The following is an 8,840-nucleotide window of genomic DNA, read 5'->3' on the forward strand; positions in this document are numbered from 1 at the left end:
TGGACATGAATTTGAGCAAACTCCAGAAGTTGGTGATGGACAGGGAAGCCTGTAGTGCTGCACTCCATGGGGTCACAAAGCATGGGGTCATGCTTACAGGACTAAGCAACTGAACTGAACTTTATTACACTTGTAGATAAGAAAGATAAGAAAACTATTAAGTTTCAAGATGGAAAAAAATTCAAACCAAGCCAGAAGACATAGCCCAAAGCTATAAAGTGAACATCAGTCAAGATAAATAAGTTCTGCATCTAGGTTTAAACATATTCATTTGCTTAAACCAGTTGCATGGAAATTTTCAGTTTCTTGTCTGAATTCCATGAAGTAATTGATCTTGCCTTATTTATTTTTAAAAACCCACTACCGACTACCCAACACAGTGGCTGGCCCACAATCCATCCAGAACAGAGCCTGCAGGAGATACGGGATGCAAAACCAGCCTATGCAAAGGGAAGGCAGGACAAATGTGATGGATGCCAGATTCTCTGCCAGGGCACTTCAATCTCCTAAGAACCCTGGAGAGTAAATAATATAGGACACGCTTTACAGATGAAGAAACAGAGTGTAAAGTAGGTATTTTACTTGGTGCAAATTACAACAGACTGAAAGAAAACACAGCAATTTAAACCTGGGGTTTACACAAGTTCAAAATTTCCCTGAGAAAGCTAGTGGGAATATGATTTTAAAATCATAGATACTTAGAAATGAGAAATCGGAAGTAAGAAGTCAAGGTGGAGCTGGAGCCCAGTGATTGGCTCCTTGGCCACTACCAACCACCATCATCTGTAACCAAGGCAGCTTTGCTTTATTTTCTTTTGCTTTATTATTTGGAAGATTTTCTGCTTTATTCTTCATAAGACTTCATCTGAATAAAGAATTCCTTGACCGAAGAAAGAAAGCTGAAAACCAGTGATCTCAGTCGTCTCTGGCTTGCTCTCTCTTATATGAATGAGAAAAATGGGATTCTGAGGAGGGAGTGAATTGATTGGATTCATGAAGGCTTGTTAGGCCAGGCCCCAGACCAACAGCAGCCTGGCTTTCTCCTGTGGCCTGTGATCCCAGGCCTGGAGCTTTCCTGAAGGACTTTCTTTCACATAGAAAGGCCCACGGGACCTCTGTCTCTGCCCTGGGCACAGACTTTGACCAATCCCTCACTCCCATGTATCCACAAGGCCACTTTTCCTGTCCATCTTCTGATGAGAGCCAAGGGCTTGACAAACCTCCTGGGATCTGTCTATCTCTCCTGAGTGCATCTGCTTTTTCAGAAGGCAGTGCTACCCTCCAGATGCCTAAAAGCCCATTTGGGGCCCCCACCCCCTGTGGGGTGCCTGAGACTGCCCTCACACTAGGAAGCTGGCAAGTTGCTCCTTGGTTGGTTTCCCACTTGCATTTGCTTGACTAAGTAGTGCTGGTTCAGCGTGGTTCCTCCACTTCTGCTCCTGACAGGAGGCCGGGCCGGTGACCCAGCCAAGCTCCCTCCTTCAGGCCACAGGGAAATGTCACCTGCTCTGTCTCTACCGCTACACTGCCTCCCTGCTCTTATGGAACTGGCAGCCTCAGACGCCGGTGGCGTGTTTCATTTGACAGATCTGCTCACTGATATTTCCATTGAGGAAAAGAGTTGTTAGAGTATAATCTTCTGTAAACAAATGAGACAGGCAGAGGGTGCTCTGTGGTCCAGTGGTAGATGCCTCTGTTCGATGAGCCAGCCAGCAAATGGGGACCAAGGAGGGCAAGAATCGGATCTCACAGCCCAGGGGACAGGAAGCCTGGGATCCAGAGTAGGGTGTCCTTGAGCAAGGCGCTCCCCAGTTTGGAGTCTCAGTGTCTTTCTTCTTTTTCAAAATTTTATTTTCTTATTTGGCTGCATCAGCTCTTAGTTGGCACACACAAGATCTTTCATTGTAGTACATGGGCTCTAGAGCACTCAAGCTCAGTAGTTATGGTGTGAGGGTTTAGTTTCCCTGTGGCATGCAGGATCTTAGTTCCCTGACCAGGGATTGAACTCATGTCCCCTCCATTAGAAAGCAGATTCTTAACCACTGGACCACCAGTGAAGTCCCTTCAGTATCTTTCTTGATCGTAAAATTTAAGACCCTTAGTGGCAAGTTCATGCAGCTTGTGGACTTGAAAATACCTCTAGTTGTATCAAGGTAGTTTTGTTTATTTTTGTTTAGTTGGGTTTTTTAAGTTACTTAACATATTCATTTTGTTTGCTCACTATTTTGTGGGTTAGGATTTCAGAAAGGGCTCCACTGGGCAGTTCAGACTTGGAGACTTAAGTAGGGTTGCAAAGGCCAGAGACTGGCTGGGCTGCAGTCCTCTGAAAGCTTGACTGTGCTGGACTTTCAAGCTGGCACACTCAGAAGGCTGGCAGCTGATGCTGGTGATCTGCTGGGAGTTCAGGCAAGACTATCAACCAGAGCGCCTGCACACAGCCTTCCCATGTGGTCTGGGCTTCCTCATAGCATGGAAGTCTAGGGTAGATAGATTTCTTCCATCATGGTCCACAGATCCAAAGGAGCCTTTCCTAGTCTGGGAATATTTTCTGACTTAAAAGTCTAAAATCTCTACTTGTCAAGATGTGAAACAAAGCCTTCTGAAAACATCATGTTTGTCATTACTGAAGAAAGAAGTCTGTGGATGAAAACAAAATAAAAGCTCTGTGTTGCCTGGATATTGCTAGTTATTTTGTCAACAGGCAGTTTTGTACTCAGTGCCAACCTCTTTTATTCACATCCTATGGCTGGAGTCTCAGGTTTATTATTACTTACTGGCTGCCCGCAGTGGCTGATGTTTGGAATAGCTAATATTGCCTTAGTTCAGTTCAGTCGCTCAGTCATTTTCGACTCTTTGTGACCCCATGAACCGCAGCACACCAGGCCTCCCTGTCCATCACCAACTCCTGGAGTCCACCCAAACCCATGTCCATTGAGTCGGTGATGCCATCCAACCATCTCATCCTCTGTTGTCCCCTTCTCCTCACACCCTCAATTTTTCCCAGCATCAGGGTCTTTTCAAATGAGTCAGCTCTTTGCATCAGGTGGCCAAAGAACTGGAGTTTCAGCTTTAGCATCACTCCTTCCAATGAACACCCAGGACTGATCTCCTTTAGGATGGACTGGTTGGATCTTCTTGAGATCCAAGGGACTCTCAAGAGTCTTCTCCAACACCACAGTTCAAAAGCATCAATTCTTCGGCACTCAGTCGTCTTCACAGTCCAATTCTCACATACATGACCACAGGAAAAACCATGGCCTTGACTAGACGGACCTTAGTCGGCAAAGTAATGTCTCTGCTTTTGAATATATTATCTAGGTTGCTCATAACTTTTCTTGCAAGGAGTAAGCGTCTTCAATTTCATGGCTGCAGTCACCATCTGCAGTGATTTTGGAGCCCAAAAAAATAAAGTCTGACACTGTTTCCACTGTTTCCCATCTATTTCCCATGAAGTGATGGGACCGGATGCCATGATCTTCGTTTTCTGAATGTTGAGCTTTAAGCCAACTTTGTCACTCTCCTCTTTCACTTTCATCAAGAGGCTTTTTAGCTCCTCTTCACTTTCTGCCATAAGGGTGGTGTCATCTGCATATCTGAGGTTATTGATATTTCTCCCTGCCCTAATCAGTTTTGGGAAGGTACTTATTCTCAGATAATAGGGCTTTTGTCTTTTTGTCCTCTTATGGGGTTTGTGGACGTGTACAGGATAACTATGCTAGTGATGTTGAGACTGCTGGCTGGGGACTTGTATCTCTTTATCCAAATCACTACTGCTTGGCTGGGCAGCCTTAGGGAGGGAGCCTGTGGAATGGTAGCCCACGGCCTGGACACAGGCACATCATGTGTCCCCTGATTGTCTGCCTGGTTCTGCTGCAAACTGGCCGCCTCGGGAGGACCAGGATCCTGGGGTCAGTACCCACTGGGCATCCACATTTGGGAGGCAGGACTGCTGCCTGAGCCCAGGTGGGAAGGTGCCATTGAGCCTGGCTGTCTGGGACCTAACCCCATTCCCTCTTACTCCACTCATTCTCCTTCCTCCAGTAGTGCTGTTAGTGTGAAGTGGAGAGTCCTCTTAACATAGGAATGGCCATTTTACCTGCTGGCACCCAAAAACTACCCCCCAGACCTACCCCCCACTCCTTCGCCACATGACAAAAGCCCACCTCGGGTCCTTGTCATGCTAGCCAGGGTCTTGAGCCATGTTCTGGCTTCTATTAGTATCTTTCCTTACGATGGCCTTCTCGGTCCCTGCTGGCTGTGCTGATGAGTCTCTTGCAACCGCTTTCTGGAGGCTGGCTGAGTCTGATACCCATGGCTTTCTGGGGCAGGGTGAGTGGGGGTAGGCTTGTGGACCTCGGCTTGTGGTGGCACTGATGGGGACTGCTTGTGCCAGCAGCACCTCCAAGGTGTGACGTGATTGCACCCGTAGGTGGCAGTGGAGCTCCTCAAGGCTCTCTGGGGCTCAGCCTCTTCTTCTATCAAACAGGGGAACTGGACTAGATGGCCTGCTAGTTTATGCCTTACTGGCTCAGTCAAGTGAGCTTATCAGAGTGGATGCCTTCTGCCCAGGCAAGATTGGCCAAAGAGCCCATGGACCAGCTAGCTCCTCCCTATTCTCAGCTCTTGGTCCGCAACACATGAGCATCCTTAATTAACCTTTAGACACTGTCTTCTCAGGTGTGACCCTTGGTTGCTTCAGGCGTTTCATGGTCCACAGCACAAACTGAGCCCCAGCCATTCGGGCACTGAGTATCAGGTTGTTGTTATCATTCAGTCGCTAAGTTGTCTCCAACTGTTTGCAACCCCATGGACTGCAGGATGTCAGGTTCCCCTGTCCTTCATTATCCACTGGAGTTTGCTCAAACTCATATCTGTTGAGTCAGTGATGCTACCTAACCATCTCACCCTCTGTTTCCCCCTTCTTCTTTTGCCTTCACTCTTTCCCAGCATGAAGGTCAGTATCAGGTATAGAGGCTGAGACCCGGGAGCCCATCCTCAGCCTTCCTTGTCCTCATTGGACAGTGACATTCTTCCAGAGGCCACTGTTGACAGAGAGCTCCTTTGAGGACCTAAGAAAGCAGTGGGTAGGTATCCACAAAGGCTGCCAGAAGAGTCGAGAGACACCAGGGACCCTGCCTGGTACCTGCAGCTGACATCGACATGCAGGTGCATATGGAATGCTCTACTGGAGATGATTTGACTTGGATGGGCCAGTGCAGGAAGGGGCAAAAGCAAGAACTTATAACAATTGATTCTGAGGTGACAGCATTAACTTTCCCAGACTAGGACGCTACCCACACTGGGTTACATTGGCAATGCCAAGCCCTATCAGGGTTGGGAGGTTTGCTGTTAAAGGGCCAGGACGTGGGTGCAAAGTGCCTGCAATGCTGAGTGCTAGAGTGTGTCCATCAGTGTATACAAGTTAGGGGACAAAACAAGACCTCTGGTTTCTACTGTCTTGGAAAGAAGAGAGGAAAAAAGGCAAGTAGAAAAAAATACCCCTCCCTCCTCCAGAAAGGACAATGGCAGGGAAAAAGCCTTGCTCTCAGAAGGTAACCCAAGGAAAGGGAGAGATCAGGGAGGTTCAAGTTATTGAAAAGCTATTGGAGTTGAAACACCTGTTGAAGGACTGGCAGGATTTCCATTAATAGTACATTTTAGACAAGAGTTTACCAACCAAACTTTCTGGGATGATGGAAATGTTCTATATCTGCACTGCCATTCAATATGGTAGCTGCTAGCCACATGTGGTTATTAGCACTTGGAATATAATCATTGCAACTAGGTACCTGAAGTTTTTATTTTAATTATCAGAATACTGAGGTGGGTTGCCATTTCTTCCTCCAGGGGATCTTCTCCACCCAAGGATCAAACCCATATCTCCTGTGTCTCTTGCATTGGAGGTAGATTCTTTACACGCTGAGCCATCTGGGAAGCCTTGTTTTAATTAATTTAAATTTAAATATCCATATGTGGCTCAGTCAGTTCAGTCAGTTCAGTCGCTCAGTCATGTCTGACTCTTTGCGACCCCATGAATCGCAGCACTCCAGGCCTCCCTGTCTATCACCATCTCCCGGAGTTCATTCAGACTCACGTCCATCAAGTCCGTGATGCCATCCAGCCATCTCATCCTCGGTTGTCCCCTTCTCCTCCTGCCCCCAATCTCTCCCAGCATCAGAGTCTTTTCCAATGAGTCAACTCTTCGCATGAGGTGGCCAAAGTACTGGCGCTTCAGCTTTAGCATCATTCCTTCCAAAGAAATCCCAGGGCTGATCTCCTTCAGAATGGACTGGTTGGATCTCCTTGCAGTCCAAGGGACTCAAGAGTCTTCTCCAACACCACAGTTCAAAAGCATCAATTCTTCGGCGTTCAGCCTTCTTCACAGTCCAACTCTCACATCCATACATGACCACAGGAAAAACCATAGCCTTGGCTAGGCGGACCTTAGTCGGCAAAGTAATGTCTCTGCTTTTGAATATACTATCTAGGTTGGTCAAAACTTTTCTTCCAAGGAGTAAGTGTCTTTAATTTCATGGCTGCAGTCACCATCTGCAGTGATATTGGAACCCCCCAAAATAAAGTCTGACACTGTTTCCACTGTTTCCCCATCTATTTCCCATGGAGTGATGGGACCGGATGCCATGATCTTCGTTTTCTGAATGTTGAGCTTTAGGCCAACTTTTTCACTCTCCTCTTTCACTTTCATCAAGAGGCTTTTTAGCTCCTCTTCACTTTCTGCCATAAGGGTGGTGTCATCTGCATATCTGAGGTTATTGATATTTCTCCCGGCAATCTTGATTGAAGCTTGTGTTTCTTCCAGTCCAGTGTTTCTCATGATGTACTCTGCATAGAAGTTAAATAAGCATGGTGAGAATATACAGCCTTGACGCACTCCTTTTCCTATTTGGAACCAGTCTGTTGTTCCTCGTCCAGTTCTAACTGTTGCTTCCTGACCTGCATACATTTTTCTCAAGAGGCAGGTCAGGTGGTCTGTATTCCCATCTCTCTCAGAATTTTCCACAGTTTATTGTGATCCCCACAGTCAAAGGCTTTGGCATAGTCAAGAAAGCAGAAATAGATGTTTTTCTGGAACTCTCTTGCTTTTTCGATGATCCAGCAGATGTTGGCAATTTGATCTCTGGTTCCTCTGCCTTTTCTAAAACCAGTTCGAACATCAGGAAGTTCACGCTTCACATATTGCTGAAGCCTGGCTTGGAGAATTTTGAGCATTACTTTACTAGCATGTGAGATGAGTGCAATTGTGCGGTCGTTTGAGCATTCTTTGGCATTTCCTTTCTTTGGGATTGGAATGAAAACTGACTTTTTCCAGTCCTGTGGCCACTGCTGAGTTTTCCAAATTTGCTGGCATATTAAGTGCAGCACTTTCATAGCATCATCTTTCAGGATTTGAAACAGCTCAACTGGAATTCCATCACCTCCACTAGCTTTGTTTGTAGTGATGCTTTCTAAGGCCCACTTGACTTCATATTCCAAGATGTCTGGCTATAGATTAGTGATCACATCATCATGATTATCTGGGTCATGAAGATCTTTTTTGTACAGTTCTTCCATGTATTCTTGCCACCTCTTCTTAATATCTTCCGCATCTGTTAGGTCCATACCTTTTCTGTCCTTTATTGAGCTCATCTTTGCATGAAATGTTCCCTTGGTATCTCTAATTTTCTTAAAGCGATCTCTAGTCTTCCCCATTCTGTTCTTTTCCTCTATTTCTTTGCATTGATCACTGAAGAAGGCTTTCTTATCTCTTCTTGCTATTCTTTGGAACTCTGCATTCAGATGCTTATATCTTTCCTTTTCTCCTTTGCTTTTTGCTTCTCTTCTGTTCACAGCTATTTGTAAGGCCTCCCCAGACAGCCATTTTGCTTTTTTGCATTTCTTTTCCATGGGGATGGTCTTGATCCCTGTCTCCTGTACAATGTCACAAACCTCATTCCATAGTTCGTCAGGCACTCTATCTATCAGATCTAGGCCCTTAAATCTATTTCCCACTTCCACTGTATAATCATAAGGGATTTGATTTAGGTCATATCTGAATGGTCTAGCAGTTTTCCCTATTTTCTTCAGTTTGAGTCTGAATTTGGTAATAAGGAGTTCATGATCTGAGCCACAGTCAGCTCCTGGTCTTGTTTTTGTTGACTATATAGAGCTTCTCCATCTTTGGCCCCAAAGAATATAATCAATCTGATTTCGGTGTTGACCATCTGGTGATGTCCATGTATAGAGTCTTCTCTTATGTTGTTGGAAGAGGGTGTTTGCTATGACCAGTGCATTTTCTTGCAATATGCTAATAGTCTTTGCCCTGCTTCATTCTGCATTCCAAGGCCAAACTTGCCTGTTACTCCAGTTGTTTCTTGACTTCCTACTTTTGCATTCCAGTCCCCTATAATGAAAAGGACATCTTTTATGGGTGTTAGTTCTAAAAGGTCTTGTAGGTCTTCATAAAACCGTTCAACTTCAGTTTCTTCAGCATTACTGGTTGGGCCATAGACTTGGATAACTGTGATACTGAATGGTTTGCCTTGGAGACGAACAGAGATCATTCTGTCGTTTTTGAGATTGCATCCAAGTACTGCTTTTCGGACTCTTTTGTTGACCATGATGGCTATTCCATTTCTTCTGAGGGATTCCTGCCTGCAGTGGTAGATATAATGGTCATCTGAGTTAAATTCACCCATTCCAGTCCATTTTAGTTCGCTGATTCCTAGAATGTCGAAGTTCACCCTTGCCATCTCTTGTTTGACCACTTCCAATTTGCCTTGATTCATGGACCTGACATTCCAGGTTCCTATGCAATATTGCTCTTTACAGCATCAGATCTT

Source organism: Ovis aries, chromosome 2 (genome assembly GCF_016772045.2).
Source record: "Ovis aries strain OAR_USU_Benz2616 breed Rambouillet chromosome 2, ARS-UI_Ramb_v3.0, whole genome shotgun sequence".
In the NCBI taxonomy this organism is placed as follows: Eukaryota; Metazoa; Chordata; class Mammalia; order Artiodactyla; family Bovidae; genus Ovis; species Ovis aries.